At 42.5% G+C, this 17,498-nt stretch overlaps 1 protein-coding gene across 20 annotated transcripts in view; it reads right to left on the reverse strand.

Annotated features, from left to right (window-relative positions):
• The window catches only part of FGGY (FGGY carbohydrate kinase domain containing), a 532,663-nt gene that overhangs the window by 509,743 nt on the left and 5,422 nt on the right, over nt 1-17,498 (reverse strand). The gene's annotated exons all lie outside the window — the stretch shown is intronic.

Raw genomic sequence — 17,498 nt, forward strand, 5'->3', positions numbered from 1 at the left:
CAGAGCAAGGTCAGAAGACTCTGAAGAGGAGGAAAAGAGGAAGGCAAGGGAAAGGTGCAGAGAGAGGGGGAAAGAAGGAGTGTGCAGGAGGGAGAAGAGAAGACACGGAAACTCAATTGGGGTAAGGAGAAGATTGGGTGAGTCTGACAATGAGGAACTAAGAGACCCCCTTCATTGGGGTGGAGAGAAAGAAAGAAAAAGTTGGGACCAGCACTCTGGCATAGTGGGTAAAGCCTGCAGTGCTGGTATCCCACATGGGTGACCACATTGAGTCCCGGCTGCTCCACTTCTGATCCAGCTCTCTGCTATGGCCTGGGAAAGCAGTGGAAGATGGCCCAAGTCCTTGGGCCACTGCACCCACGTTGGAGACCCAGAAGAATTTCCTGGTTCCTGGATTCAGATCAGTGCAGCTCCAGACGTTGCAGCCATCTGGGGAGTGAACCAGCGATGGAAGACACTTCTCTCTTTCTCTCTCTCTCTGCCTCTGCCTTTCAAATAAATACATAAATCCTTTAAAAAAAGAAAAAGTAGACCTATTCTTTGGCCAAAAAATAATATCCACCAGAGAACTGCTGGCCAGGCAAAGCCAATAATGCAGAAAAAGTAGAGATCATGAAAATGTCAGTTCTTGGAGCTCCAGATCAAAAACCAAATATCAAACAAAAACAAGCACCACAGCAAAACCCTTTCTCTACTCTGAGGGTCATCCATGCACACCTAGAGTGTTGACTGTCACCCAACCAGAGAGACTTCACTCAGGAGACCTGTGATATGCAGCTTCCGGGAACCAGCTGTCAGGCTGTGAACCAACTCGATGCCCATATCATTGAACAGCACTGCTTCTGAGCACAGAGGCTCTCAACTAGTCATCCTGCAAAGAGATGTAGTCCTTTAGTCCTATCTTTCTCTACTTTTCTTAAGCTGTTGTATTCTTTTTCTTAAGTTGTATTTATTTTAGTTGTATTTATTTCAAAGGGAAAGCAGTAGAAAATGAGAGAGAGAGAGCAAGAGAGAGACAGAGAGATCTTCCATCTACTAGTTCACATCCTAAATACCTGCAACAGCCAGGGCTGTGCAAGAGTGAAGTCAGAAGCCAAGAACTCCATGGAAGTCTCTCACCTGAGTGGCAGGAACCCAAGCAATAAAGCTATCACCTGCTGCCTCCCAGGGTGCACGTTAGCAGGAAGCTGTATCAGAAGCAGCTGCAGGACTCAACCTAGGCACTCTGATATGGGACAGAGGCATTCCAAGCAGTGATGGCTTAACTGCTGTACCACAGCACCCACCCCAGAGCTCCGTCCTGACACTTCAGGACATGGGCTCAGCCTGTCTTAACCTTCCATGCCCCCAGCATATACACATATAGTAAGCACTCAATAAAGAGCTAATGAATGAATGGAATTGGGAGAAATGAGGGCAATTCTCCCAACATTGCTGAAAAATAAATACTTGGTACCTCTAGGTATTGAGTGAGGTATAAGGGTCATCATATTGGTTTAGAAAATCAGGAGACCTTGGTCTTGTCACATATGTATCTACTACTAGTCAATATTTAGCAAGCCTCTTCACTCTTCCCAGGAATAAAATGAGCCCTATTAATTCTGTATAACCACTACAAGGGATTGTTATGAAGATTAAAAAAAAAATAGTGGACACAGAAAGGCTTTTAAACAGAGAATTCCTTTATAAACACAAGGAATCAAAAAATTAGATGTAAAATCACATCATGAAAGGCACATGAAGGGTGGTCCTCAAACCAGTTTTCTTCCAGCACCAAACCATCTCCTGACATCTGGAATTTTCAAAAATATTTGTCTACACCTGGGTGTTCTCCTCTATCTAACAGTTTGATTTCTCATTAACCAATATTAAATATTTTCCCTATGTCAGGATATAAGGAATAGGAAGTTAAAAAATTATGATCTGTGATTTTAAAGAAATTGTATATCATGTTGCTAGGGTCTGAATGTTTATGTCCACTCAAAAGTCATGTGTTGAAACCTGACCCCTAGGTGATGGTATTAAGAGGTTGGGCTTGGAGTGTGCACTTAGTGCAGTGGTTGAAACACGACTTGGAATGCCCACAGCTTCACATTGAAGTGCCTGAGTTTGAATTTTAGTTCCTCTACTTCTGATCCAGCTTCTTGCTGGTGCACCTCTTGGGAGGCTTCAAATGATGGCTCAAGTACTTGGGTCACTGCCACCATGTGAGAGATCTGGATGGAGTTCCTAGTTCTAGTACAGCGTGCCCCAGCCCTGGCTGTTTCAAGTATTTGGTGAGTGAAGCTATGCTGGGAGATTCCCTCTCTCTCTGCTTTCCCACTAAAATGAAAAATAAGTAAACAAACATATATTTTAAAAATCCTTAAAAAAAAAAGGTTGGGCCTTTAATGGGTGTAAGTTATGAAGGCAGCGCCTTCATAAATAGGATCAGGGACCTTATAAAAGTCCCTGAACAGACTTTCATCCCTTCTACCACATGAGGACACAAAGGAAAAAGCAGCAGTCTGCAAACCAGAAGGTAGCCCTCATGAGAAAGCAAATCTGCTGGTACCTTGATCCCAGATTTCCCAGGACTCAGAACTGTGAGAAATGCGTTTCTGTTGTGTATGAGCCTCCTGGTTTATACTATTTTGTTATAGCAGCCTCAACAAAGATAAATGTAAAGATCTGGTTTTGAAAATCAAATGGTGATGCCTCAAGTAATGCCTAGTTTATGTAATCCAAGCAAAACCTAGAGTACCTAGTTAAACTTCATGTGGCAGGAACGTAGCTTCCTGCTGCCACCAGAATCCTGGTCACACATATATCAGGAGCCAAGCATCCTATCTCAACTCCACCTTTCTTAAGAACTGATAGTTGGTTAACAGGAACACAAGTTTACTGTTTTCATGACTGTTCCAACAGTTCTGAAGCACTAGGTCAGAAATTCAATATTTTTCTGGTTTTCAAGGATGTTTGTATTCTGTATTAGCTCATTTTTAATAACAAACATGAGGGCCAGCGCTGTGGCATAGTGGGTAAAGCCGCCACCTGCACTGCCAGCATCCCATATGGGCACCAGTTCAAGACCTGACTGCTCCACTTCCCATCCAGCTCCCTGCTATGGCCTGGTAAAGCAGTGGAAGATGGCCCAAGTCCTTGGGCCCTGCACCCACATGGGAGACCTGAAAGAAGCTCCTGGCTCCTGGCTTCAAATTGGCACAACTCCAGCCATTGCGGCCAACTGGGGAGTGAACCAGCAGATGGAAGACACCTCTCTCTCTCTCTCTCTGCCTCTGCCTCTCCATAACTCTGCCTTTCAAATAAATAAAGCTTTAAAAAAAATAACAAACATGAGACAGTTGGAGGTGGGGCACGATATTAAATCAGAAAGACAAATAGAAAAGTTGACTGTCCTTTTAAATTGAAGTTGCATTCCAAAAGGTTAGAAAAGTCAGAACCACTAAATCACTAAGCCTGCCTTGCAATATGATAACCTCAAGGACCATAATGGAGCTAGTTTTGAATGGTGGCCAGAAACTACCATTTTCCAAGGACCACAAAGAACGGCACAATAGCAGACAAAGAAAACACAACATCCAACCACAGTTAAGGCCAAATGCACAGTGAAGATGCTAAAGAAGTCAACGATCTAGAAATCCAAATTATCAAATCACATTCCTAAACACCACCAACAGATAGCTCTTAGAGCAAAGTAACCTTTGAATCTCCCACGTCATCTTTAGTAAAACGCTGCTCATTTCCTCTGTCTCTTCTGTCCAACTCTTTTTTCTTTTTTAAGATTTATTTTATTTACTTGAAAGACAGAGAGAGGTACAGACAGAAAGAAAGGTCATCCATGCACTGGTTCACTCCCACAATGGCCACAATGGCCCCAACGGCCGGAGCTGAGCCTTATAGAAGTCAGGAGCCAGGAGCTTCTTCCAGATCTCCAACATGGGTGCAGGGGCCCAAGGATTTGGGCCAATCTCTGATGCTTTCCCAGTCCATAGTAGAGAGCTGGATAGGAAGTGGAGCAGCCAGGACTCGAACTGATGCCCATATGGGATACTGGTGCTTTAGGCCAGGGCTTTAACCCTCTGTGCCATAGTGGTGGCCCCAGCTATCCAATTCTTAAGGTGCAACAAAGCTACTCCTTACTTGCTTATAAGGCCTTGTTCAATCATCCTACAAGACAGTTCTTTTGCAGACAAAGGGAGAGGGGAAGGTATAATGCTATGTCTCTCATTTTCACATGAAGAAACATAAAAGCTTGAAAAGTTCAATATCTTGTGACAGTCAGAAAGCCCACAGAGGGTAGAGGCCACATGCAAATTTCTGTTTGTCTCATATAGAGTGAAACTCTTGCTATCATTCTGATATGACCTGTCTTTCCATCCTAATCAAGCTGCCTTCCTTCTGGGAACAGTCAGAATGGGCTTCCAAGTCTACTTATCCATGAAACCTTGTCAGATAGACTTTAGAAATGATTTTGGGGCCAGAACTATGGAGTAGTAGGTCAATCCTCTGCTGCAGTGCCAGCATCCCTAAAAGGGCACCAGTCCCGGCTGCTCCTCTTCCAATCCAGCTCTCTGCTATGGCCTGGGAAAGCAGTGGAAGATGGCCCAAGTGCTTGGGCCTCTGCACCCACATGGGAGACCCAGAAGAATCCCTTGACTCCTGGCTTCAGATGGGCCCAGCTCCAGCCATTGCAGCCATTTGGGGAGTGAACCAGCAGATGGAAGACCTCTCTCTGTCTCTCCCTCTCACTGTCTGTAACTCTACCTGTCAAATAAATATGTAAATAAAATCTTTTTTTAAAAAAATGCTTTCTCCATGCTTTTCTAATGACAACCTTAAATCACAGTAATCCCTACTGTTGAAATAGAGATCAACTGCTAGTGCTCTGCCCCCTGCTTCCTTGTACCTCCAGATAAGCACAATGTAGTGTATTATAGTAATAGAGCAGCCTACTTAATTGGGAGAAGAATATTAATGTATACAACAAATATTTTTTAAAGCAAAGATTACTAAGGCCTCTCTTCCACTGGAGAGTTGTAGAAACACATTGTGGGAAAGCCTTCTGTGCAGCTTGGGGCTGAAGCACTGTCCTCCTCTCTTAGGGGCAGTAGTTAGAGATCCCACTTCCATGAAACACATATGGAGAATAAGGAAGATGCGAGGGAGTCCACCCAGACAAGTGAAGCAACAAAGTCAGCTATCGTGGACAAAGCCAATGGACACCAAGTTCCCTAAAGGCACTGCTCTGGGTCTGATGGTCTTTCACTCTCATAGCAGAACCCTAGAAACAGAAAAATGAATGAGCATAAACTTGGGGACTAGTGTTCTAATGCTAAATGCAAAGTCATTTTATTTTAATCCCTGATATGGCAATTTCAAAGCTAAACCCATAATTTAAAAAATTACATGGAAATTTAGATATTCATTCTTACATGGACTTCTGTTTGTGAAACATAAATTCCTGACCTCTTTGAGTTCTCAATTTAAATATATACATGGATTTCTACCCCTTACACACACACACCCTGTCATTTTCTTCTCCAAGAGGCTGTTGTTGATTTGCTGACAAAATTAACTATGAAATGATTTTCTATAGAACTAACCAAATCTTCAAAGCAAGGCCATTAGCATTAGCATATTGGCTGAACTCCACAGCCTTTCCCAGAAGTCACTCAAATTAAAACAACAGAACCCACCAAACTTAATGACTGCTGTCAGATGTAGGCAAATTCAGGAAGGGCTCAGAGCAATATCAGGTATAACCACAAAATCCATTCTCCATGTGGTCTTGCAAAACTCCCTCCCAAAGTCAAGGTCAAGCCAGAGGCTGGCTGAGGTTTTGGGCCTAACCTTGTGTTTGCTAGATTATAAAGTATGGCCAGGCCAGGTGGCTTTAAGATCCAAAGAATGAGTTATTTCAAGATTAGACATTAGACTTGAGGAACAAAGACAGTGTGCCATTCTACAAACAAGGCCCTGTCAAAATCACCACGGGATACAATTCAAGTCTGAAGACCATCAAAACTTCCTCTGCCCAAAACAAAGCCCAAGTTCTTTACTTGACACATAAAGACCTTTAAGCTCTGACTCCTGTCTTTCTTTCCAACCCTAGCTCCCTCCCTCCCAGAACTCAACCCCTTATTCTCCAACTCTACAAAACTACCAGCAACCCCTCAAAAGAAGATCTAGTGCATTTGTTTCTACTGTTCCCTCTTCCTCTAAAACAAAGAATACCAACTTGGGAGTTCAACAAGGAATAACTATGGATCTTGGTCCTCACAAATAATGCAGGCAAGCTAAATCAAAGCAATCCTGAGATACAACTTCAACAACTTGGCAGAAGTTGAAAATTTTGATATCACCCACATTTGGCAACAGTGTGGATGAACGGGCAGTTTCATATATTTTTCATGGAAGAATAATTGGTTCAACCATTTTTTAGAATAATAGCCATATCTGTCCACTTTTTAAATCTACTCTTTCACACAATAGTCTAAGAATTCATACAATGGTTTACCAAAAGATATGCAAAAAGTGTCTAAAACAACATTCTTCTATAAACACAAGATCATAACAACATAACCCCAGGAATAAATTAAATACGTATTAATAGATGGCTTGTTGAAATTGATACTTCAGTGGCTTTTTAAAAACAATGAGGTGCCAGAGATTGGTCTAGCAATTAAGATGTTAGCTAAGATGTCCCACATCCCATATCTGAATGTCTGTGTTGAAGTCTTGGCTCCTCTCCCAATTCCAGTTTCCTGCTAATACACACCCTGGAGGAAAGGGGAGAGCAGTGGTGAAAGTGGTGATGACTCAAGTGATCCACATGGGAGACCTGGATTGAGATCCTGACTCCTAGTTTTAGCCCAGCCCAGACTTGGCTTTTGCGGTCATTTGGGAAATGAAACAACATATGGGAGTTTTCTTTGTGTCTCAAATAAATAATTTAAAAAAAAAAAAAAAACAGAACAAAAATGAGAAGGAACTAAAGAAAGATGCTAACTATACATTATTAGCTACATAGGCAAAAGTCCCATGGGACAGTATGATCCTGTTTTGGCCCATTTTGTAAAACAGACAGAGCACCACTGGTTCTTAGAGCTTGGTTTCCAGAGGAGCAGCATCAGTATCATCACTGGTTAGAAATGTAAATTCCCAGGCTCAGGCCAGCCCTACCAACCAGTAGTCCTGTCCAAAAAACCCTCTAGGTGGTCCTGACAGACTAACATTTGAAAATCAAAAAAGACCTCACCTGCAGGATTCCAGAAAAAAAATAACAGATTTGCTTACTGCCTTAATACCTAGGGAAAAGAAATGCACTGGGGCTTGGAGGGCATTTAATGGCCCTCTCTGTGCAGCCTTAGTCCTCACAATAAGAGAGATCTTCCTTGTACTGGGATGAACTGTGCTTCGCATGGCTTCTGCTGGTTTTTCCCATTGGGTCACCCAAACATGCTCTTTGCCCTTTCTGGTGAGCTGTCCCTTCACGTGTTTTAAGGTGACTCATGAGCCCTGCAACTGAATCTTTTAGGTGTTTTCTTTCCCTCTACCTTCCTGGAGGCCCTTTGGGTGCAACAAAACGCTGGGCCATCTCAATGGCCCATGCAACTCAACTCTGGAACTAACATCGCAAATAACTTGTTCTTTGAGGGGAAAAGAGAAAGGCTGCCAGGGTATCTTCACAACTGTCTCTGCAGTGAGCTGCAAGGTGACAGTCTTCCAATATCTTACCCTTCCAAGGTCAGTAGAAATTCACACTATCTGTTCAATATGTGCTTTAGAAGGACCCAAATGCCTCTTAAACTTACCGATGTCCTGAGGCAACCCTCCCCTAAGGTCAATAAATGTTGTCTGAATATTTATTCTGTATCCACAGCTAAGTGCATGGCCTTATCAATCCTGCCTGATTTTGCAGAGGTCCACAACTTAGAGATAGAAAACCAAAAAGCAAAGAAGCCAGCTGGCCAAGGTCACAGAGCTAACAAACAACAGCAAAGGATTTCAGTTCTATGTTTCATTCACTGAAACAAGTGGTAATTTTTTTAAGATTCTAGCAGTAGGGATGGGTATTTGGTACAGTAGCTAAGTCTCCCCTTTGGGATGTTCACATTCCATATAAGAGTACTTGATTCAAGTCTCTGCTCTGCTTCTGATCCAGCTTCCTGCTAATGTGCACCATGGAAGGCAGCAGATGATAGGTCAAGCACTTGGGTCCCTGCCATCAAATGTGGGAACCCTGGATGGTGTTCTAGGCTCCTGGCATCAGCCTGGTCAAGCTCTGTTTCTGCTGAATGAACTCTGCTTCACTAATGACTTTACTAGTGGTTTCCCAAATAATTTAAGATGATTCAAAGGGGATTTTAGGGGCCTCCAGGGAAAAGGATGTCTCATCTGGGAAAGAAATCTTTTCTTTAACACATCACACCTACTTCTCTGCAATTGTACTATCTGCTCTTCCCAATGTAGCTTGGTGAGGAGCACCACCACGCACAGTAACACTCTAGCCAAGAATCCAGAAGTCAGCACTGGTTCCTCATGCAGGTGATTCAGGATGCTGCACTCCTCTACCACATATCCATCCTCAACCTTCTCTGCCTGCTCTGGGTCCTGGGGACTACAGCTGGATCTCCTAGATTCTTCTTCCAGTTGGAGATTTCAGCAATGGAAAGCCCATGCAGATGCTTCACCGGAAGGAGAGTAACAGTGGGGCTCCTTCCCTGGGGGCTATCTTGATACTATCTGCACCTGTATTCCTAAAGTAACAATTCAAGGCAGCCTTCTCCACGTGGTTTCTCCTATTGGTTCTGACAACCATTCCTCCCCTTGCTGCTGTAGGCCTAGGGATACAACAACACGACTGCTCTCTGGCCAGGCATCCAAGCTGCTTGTGTCATTCTTCAATTCCTTTACTGAAAAGTACACTAATTTGAGTGTTTCCTTTCTGATACACTTCCTTCACCATGCCCTTACAAGCCTCAAGTACTAAGTTTCATATTGTTACTGGAGACCTCAAAATCCTCTCCCATTCATTCTCAGTAATCCCCTCTTTATATTTTCATCAAAATCTCATGTTGAAGGCTTCTACTTCCAGCCAAGGTAGAGTAACAGGAATCACATTCATCCCTCTGCTTCAAATGGGAAAATAGAAAATATACAACACAAAAGTTTTCAAGACATTGGATATCAGGCAAAGGTACAAGAACCCCAGAAGGGGGGGGGGGGGAGTCCTACAATTGGTCAAGCTTAATGCCTATGAAATGTCTACAGACCATGGCACAAGATGAGGGAATACAGGTCAAGCCCAGTAGTCACCCTGAGTGGAGAAGACAGAGATCAGTTTGTGGAGAACAAAAAAACTAGGACCTTGTAGCCAAGTAAAAGAGAGAAGAGAACTGCACACAGAGAGAACTACAAAGGGTATTTCTCAGATATCCAAAAGAGTACCAATCACTGCAATGCATGTAAGTGATAAAAGCATCAAAACGGAATAAACAGTGAGGCTTACACAGAGACAGTAGCAGTCCTATTCAATCAGCCACAGCAGAAAGCTTCCTAACCACAGGGCAGTGAGTGGAGTACACAAAGGTATTTACTTCAATAGTGACAAGAATTCATACTAGACTAATGCTTTTGTGGTCCTGAACAAGGTTTAAAGGAAGAGTCAAAAGGATAAGATTGTTTCCAAGTAACTTACATATGCCCAGAACAAAGCACAAATTTGTTTATAGAAATATAAAAATATTCAGAACCCAACAAGGTAAAATACACAGTGTCTAGCACTCAAGTAAAAATTACAAGACATGAAAAGAAGTAGGACAAAAGCTATCCAAAATGAGAAAAATCAGAGGACACTGACTAGAAGTGACAAAACCGATGGTGGACATACATATTTAAAAGTTATTATAGCTGTAATTCATTTGTCAAAAGTCTAGAGGAAAGATTAAACATATGTTTAGACATGAAAAATACAAAAAATCCTTGAAATTCTAGAAATAAAGAACATCTGAGAAGAAAAGCTGATTATATTAGACAATATATGTTAGTTACCTTCAAGACACAGTCATATAAACTATTCAAAAAGTGACAGAGGAAAAAGATCTTTAAAAAACTAAAGAGCATCAGTAAGCTACTGAACAACTTCACATGGCATAGTATATATGAAATGGGAGTCCCTGAGGAAAGAACAAAGATAGATTCAAAAGAAATACTAGAAGACACAATCACCCAATATTTTCCAAATTTGAACCCACATACTTAAGAATCTCAATGAACCTGAAAGCACAAGAAATATGAAGAAAATTAAGAAACATCATAATGACATTGTTCAAAAGCATAGTAAAAAAGAAAACATAGTAAGGAGAAAATCTTAAAAGTAGTCAGGTATGTCAGGAGGGGTGAGGGGGGAAGAGAAATTATTCAAAAAAAAAGTGTGAAACAGGGATCAGCACATGGCACAGTTAAATCACTATTAGGACACTCACATCATGTATCAGATTGCCTGGGTTCAAATCCTAGCCACTACACTTCTGATCCAGGTTCCTGCTAATGCACACCCTGAGAGGAATCATGTGATGGCTTGAGAACTTGGGTCCCTGGCAACCCCACAGGAAACCTGGATTGAGTTCTAGGCTCCTGGTTTCAGTCTGGCCCAGCTCTGGCTCCCTCCCCACTTTGCATTTTAAATAAAATGAAAATAAATAATTATTTTTCAAAGACAGAGTGAGAACAAATTTCTCATAACACATAGTACAAGCCAGGAGACAGAAAAGCAAAGTCTTCAAGCTCGAAGACACTTTGTATCTAAAATTCTTTTTTTTCCCAAGATTTATTTATTTATTTTGAAAGAGTTACAGAGGGAGAGGGAGAGATAAGAAGGAGGAAGGAGAGGAGGAGAGGGTGAGGGAGAGGGTGAAGGAGAGAGAGGAAAGGGAGAAGGGGGAAGGGGAGGGAGAGGTGGAAGAGAAAGGGTGGAAGGGAGAGGGGGAGAGGGAAAGGGAGAGTGAGAGGGAGAGGGAGGGGGAGGAGGGGGAGGTGGAAGCGGAGGGGGAGGGGGAGATCTTCCATCTGTTGCTCCACTCCACAGATGGCCACAATGACCAGCACTGTGCCAGGCTGAAGGGAGAAGTCAGAATCTTCATCCAGGTCTCCCACGTGGGTAGCATGAGCCCATGGCTTCTGCTGCTCTCTCAGGCCATTAACAGGGAGCTGGATAGAAAGCAGAGCAGCCAGGACACAATTCTATATGGGATGCCAGCATTGTGGGTGGCTGTTTTACCCACTACGCCATAACACAGGCCCCTAGAATTCCATATCCAGCACAAACAAACAAACAAAAAAAACCACAAAGGTAAAATAAATTTTCACAGGGTAGATAATTTTTCTTAGTGATTAAAAGATTAAAACACCCATATTCTGTGGTGGCCATACTGCTAGTCACCAGGCAGATGTGAGTGGAGTACAGGGGCTAACTGACATCTGTCCCCCCATACACCAAGCAGTGGAAGATGGTCCAAGTGTTTGGGACCCTGTACCCACGTGGGAGACCTTGATGAAGCTTCTGGCTTCATTGTGGTCATCTGGGGACTGAATCAGCAGGTGCAAGATCTTTCTGTCTCTCCCTCTCTCTTTTTAGCTCTGAACTTCAAAATAAATAAACAAGTCTGTTTTTTTAAGTTAAAAAAGTAAAAACATGCATATTCCATTTCAGAGTTTGAGACCTCCCTCTGGCTCCTGACTCTAGTTACCTGCTAATGCAAACCCTGGAAGGCTATGTGATGGTTCAAGTAACTGGGTTCCTGCCACCCACATGGGAGACCTGATTCCATTTCGGGCTTTCAACTTTAGCCTGACCTACACCTGCCCACTCTGGACATTTGAAGAAGAAGCCAGCAAATGAGACTTCTGTCTCCCTCTGTTTCTCTGATTCTCAAATGAAGACAAAAGAAGACAAAGAAGAATCAATGCTTTTCATACAAAGACAAAAACTTCACCACCAGCACTACACTACAAGAAGCAGAAGCAAAGGAGCCAGCGCCGTGGCTTACTTGGTTAATCCTCTGCCTGCGGCACCATCATCCCATTTTGGCGCTGGGTTCTAGTCCCGGTTGCTCCTCTTCCAGTCCAGCTCTCTGCTGTGGCCCGGGAGGGCAGTGGAGGATGGCCCAAGTGCTTGGGCCCCTGCACCAGCATGGGAGACCAGGAGGAAGCACCTGGCTCCTGGCTTTGGATTGGCGCAGCACGCCGGCCATAGTAGCCATTTGGGGAATGAATCAACGGAAGGAAGACCTTTCTGTTTCTTTCTCTCTCTCTCTCTCTCTCTCTGTCTCTGTCTATAACTCTACCTGTCAAACAAATAAATAAAAAAAAGCAGAAGGGGAAATGATAGAACATGGAAATTTGGAACTACAACATAGAAGAAAGAGCACAAGAGTAACTATTGGTTAAATATAAAGACTGTCTAAAAATTAATTTGTCTTACAATGATAATTGACTGCTTTAAGCTAAATTAATAACCATATGTTATGGGATTTAAACATATGTATAAGTAAAATGTACAGCAACAGCAACACAAAGTCTGGGAGGGAAGAACAGGACATAATGTTGCTGTTCATTTCTTGTATGTGATGTGGTAAAACAGAACTTGAAGGGAGACTGGTGAGTTAAAGATGTATACTATAAACCAGAAGCAACCACTACAATAATGTCTCAAAAACGAATACCTAATAAACCAATAAAGGAGATGTACAAACATTTGTGTTTTCTGTTGCCAATAACCCAATACCACAGTGAATGTTGGCTCATGGCTCTGGTCCAAGGTAGGGAGCCATACTTAAAGACGACCATCTCCTCTCAGAATCCCAAGGTGACACAGAAGCACATGGCATGCAACAGGGAGCACATGTGCAAGTACCCTCTTGTCCCTCTTTTGTTATACAGTTACCAATATTCACTCAAGGGGCTCCAGCCTGACGGCCTTACCTAACCCAAATCACCTCCGAAATCCCCACCCATGAACTCCACCTTCAGATTATGTTTCTGCCCTCTTCACACCTCACAACAGGGTTCCAAGCTCCTGGCTCCTGACTTTGGATAGACACAGCTCTGGCCATTGCAGTCGTTTGGGGAGTGAACCAGCGGATAGAAGACCTTTCTGTCTGTCTCTACCCCTCTCTGTAACTCTACTTCTAAAATAAATAAATAATATTAAAAAAAAGGACAGTGATTGTCAGACCTTAGTTTGTGGACCAGTCAAAACAGAAACTCCCTAAAAGAAACCCTCTTTAAATATCAAGACACAAATAGGTCAAAAGTAAAAGGAGAAAAAGATAAGCAATGCTGCATTAATGAAAAGGAAACTATGGTAGACATATCAATATACACTAAGTAGGTTTTAGAGCAAAAGTATTACCAGGAATAATAACTAAGTAGATTTCAGATCAAGCAATATTACCAGAAATTATGAAATAATAAAGGGAATGAATCACCCAGAGAACCAAACAGTCCTATGATTTATGCACCTAATAACAAAGCATGAGAATATATAAGGTAAAATCTGATAGAACTGCAAGGAGAAAGGCATAAATTCACAATCATCACAGGAGATTTCAAAACCATGCTGTCAAGAATTGAAAGCGATAGAAAGCATGCAGAAAATTAGCAAAAATACAATGAGCAATAGTAGTCAATCAACATGATCTACTTGACAACTAAAAAGCACGCTACTCAACCAGAGCTGAATCCACTTTTCAAGTACACAAGAAACATCTACCAAGACAGACTACATTATGAGCCATAAAACCACTCTCAAGAACTTAAAAGGTTTCAAGTCCTACAAAGGATGTTCTGTGGCCACAACGGAATTAAATTATATATCACTAATAGAAGGATATGTGGAAATCCTTGAATATCTGGAAACTGAATAACACACTTCTGAATAATCCATAAATCAAAAAGGAAATTTTTAAAAGTATTTTAAATGATCAAAAATGAAAACATAGCAGGAGTTATGGGATGCAAGTGAGTCATAGCTAAAGAAAAGCACAGCATCCAATGACTAAATTACAAAAGAAGAAAAGTCTCAAATCAATTTCTTTCTTAAGAAATAAAAGGAAGGGTCCAGCACTGTGGTGTAGTAGGCTAAGCCTCTGCCTGTGGCACTGACATTCCATATGGGGACCAGTTTTAGTCCCACTGAAATCAGAAAATACCCCCTAAAATTTACCCTGAAATGTGGCCCCTTAAAGTTCCCTAGAAATGCTATACAGGGTGCCACATGTGCTACTGGAATTTGGGGTGCCTTATGATTTCACCACAGGCTTATTTACTAAATCCTCAATATTAACAAGCCCAAGAGGGTTCTTGCCTAATATTTAGAGAAGAATTCTAAATACCAGCACAGATAAATGAGGCAGCATGGTACATTTTAAGCTTTTATTTAGTAAGAAAGGTGCATAAGAGAGTGAGAGCTTTATTTAGGAGAGAGAAGTGAATGGGGGTTCATACCGAGCACCAGGAACCAGCCACGTGGATGAGCACGTAGGCCAGGAAGCCTAGAGCACATGGCCCAAAGGCCATGCACCCTGGAGGCGCTGGGCTACAGCAAGCCCCTTCCTGGCAAGAGGCCAGGGAAAAAGAGCTGGCCGGGCCACAGCGTGGCCTGGCTTTTAACTCACTTCCAAAGGGGCATGGTTAATTAACCTGATTGGCTGGTGGGCACCCAGGTGTGGCTAGGTAGGGGAATGAGGTCACTCAGGGGCATGGCAAAGGCATCAGGTAGGGGCATGAGACTACACAGGGGCATGGTGAAGGCAGCTCTATTGACCAGGCAAATATATATATATACACACACACACACACACACACACATATATATATATATATCACATGCATGCCCTATATACTATATATATTATAATAATAAAATGACTTAAAATATGCATGGTCTTCCAGTTCACAAATCCAATCAATTTTAACTTGTATGCCTGCCTACTTCACCACCTGCTCCTCTTCCAATCTCTAGCTCTCTGCTATGGCTTAGGAAAGCAGTGGAGGATGTCCCAAGTGCTTGAGCCCCTGTACCCATGTGGAAGCCCTAGAAGAAGCTCCTGGATCCTGGTTTTGGATTCGCCCAGCTCTGGCCATTGCGACCATTTGGGGAGTGAATCAGTGGATGAAAGACCTTTCTGCCTGTCTGTCCCTCTCTCTCTCTGTAACTCTACCTCTCAAATAAATAAATAAAATCTTTTTTAAAAAAGAACTAAAAGGAAAAGGAACCCATAATAATAAGAAGGATGGAAATAATAAATTTTAAGGCAGAAACAAATAAATTAAAGACAAAAATTATAGGGAAAATAAGTGAGTATTGGGGCCAGAATTGTGGGCAAACAGGTTAAGTCACTGCCAGCAACGCCAGCATTACATCCATGCCCCCTTTCCTGTTCTTGCTCCTCCACTTCCAATCCAGCTCCCTGATAAGGACCTGGAAAACCAGCAGAAGATGGCCGAAGTGCTTGGGCCCCTGACACCCATGTGGGAGACCAGATGGAGTTCCAGACTCTTGGCTTTGGTCTCGACTAGCCTCAACAGTTGTAGCCATTTGAGGAGGGAATCACTAGATGGAAGATCTCTCTCCCTCTCTTTCTCTTTTTGCCTCTCCCTCTCTCTAACTCTGCCTTTCAAATAAATAATTAAATCTTTTTTAAAAAAGGAAAGAAAAAGAAAGTAAATGAGTCTTAAAGATGGCTCTTTGAGAAGATAAATCAAATTGAAATTCTTGATCAGAATGCTCAGGAAAATAAAGGGAAAAAGATGGGAATTGCCAATAGTATAAGATGAAATTGTAATAGTATCAGAGACACTAAAATGTTAAGAGAATAAAGATTATGAGCGATGCCACACAAATAAACTAGGCAATAAGTATGAACACCTTGATGTACATAAACGATAAAACCTCACCCAATAAGAAACAATGGTGGCATCAACAACATAGCACATGCACAGATGAGAATACCATCTCAGAGTCCAGTGGAGAAGTTCCAGCGCATCATGTGAGGAAAACATCTGAAGCACTGAAGAGGGCAAGAAAGAATTTCACTTTGCTTGTGTCATCCCTCCCCTAACGCAGCGTTGATCAGTGCTAAGCAAGAACCCATCAGGCCACAATTCTTCCCAGAGGGGAAAGTGATGCACAGTAAGCGCGCAGCAGGCTTCTCCAGCTGTGCAGGACACTCTTCAAAGGGCTCATCTCCTTCCCACCTCACACATCCAACTGAGGGGCCCAGCTGAGATAAAGGAAGAGAGGCAGAGATTCACAGTAATCAGAGCTAACAACTCAACAAGGACCTCATATCCTACCAAGCACTTTGTAGACTCCATCAGGTGGCCTTCCCATAAGCCACTGGGGATGGCTCATCCATGGACCCATCCAATAGCCCCCCAGATGCTCATAGCACTCTGCACATCTCAGCTTCCACAGATGGTTTGAGTATTTATGGAAGTTTCACACATGTGCCAGCTCAAATCTTTGGGACTGGGAAAAAGTACACAAATAAGCACTTCAGCCCTCAAGGAAACAAACAGAGGACTCAGCACTCAGATTAGTTTTGCAGAGTCAAGAGAAGGTATACAATCTTAGGAATTCACCACCAAGAAGAAACAAAAAGGGGTAGAGCATGCACATCTGTTAAAAAAAAAAATCAGAAAGAGCCTCAGAATGCCTTGGAAGTGGAAGTGTTTGTTTCCCAAACACAGTATGCAAACCTGAAAGTAGGTGACTGATTATTACAATGAGAATATGGCAATGCAAGGCTTCAAGGAACACAAACACACACACACACACACACACACATACATACACACGGGCATATCACACCACCAAAGGAACACAATAGTTTTCTTGTATCTGATCTCAAAGAAATGGAGATCTAGGACTTACTTGACACAGACTTAAAATGATTTTAAAGGAGATCAGTAATATACAGGAGAAAAGAGACACACAATAAATCAGAAATGTAATATAAGAACAGAGAAAACAATACCACAAAGATAGACATTTAATATACAGCTTAAATTAAAAGATTTTGTAGCTGAATGATCCAACAAATGAAATGAAAATGAAATACAGAATGTCAATAGCAGACTGGATCAAGCTGAAGAAAGAATCTGAATTTGAAGACAGGTTGTTTGAAACAGTCTGGTCAGAAGAAAAAAAGAAAACAGTTGGGGCCGGCGCCATGGCTCACTTGCACTTGGTTAATCCTCTGCCTGTGGCGCCAGCATCCCATATGGGCGCCGGTTCTAGTCCCGGCTACTCCTCTTCCAATCCAGCTCTCTGCTGTGGCCTGGGAAAGCAGTAGAAGATGGCCCAACTCCTTGGGCCCCTGCATCCACATGGGAGACGGGAAAGAAGCTCTTGGCTCCTGGCTTCAAACCAGTACAGTTTCGGCCGTAGTGGCCATTTGGTGGGTGAACCTACGGAAGGAAGGCCTTTC

This window comes from Oryctolagus cuniculus, chromosome 7 (genome assembly GCF_964237555.1).
Source record: "Oryctolagus cuniculus chromosome 7, mOryCun1.1, whole genome shotgun sequence".
Taxonomy (NCBI): domain Eukaryota; kingdom Metazoa; phylum Chordata; class Mammalia; order Lagomorpha; family Leporidae; genus Oryctolagus; species Oryctolagus cuniculus.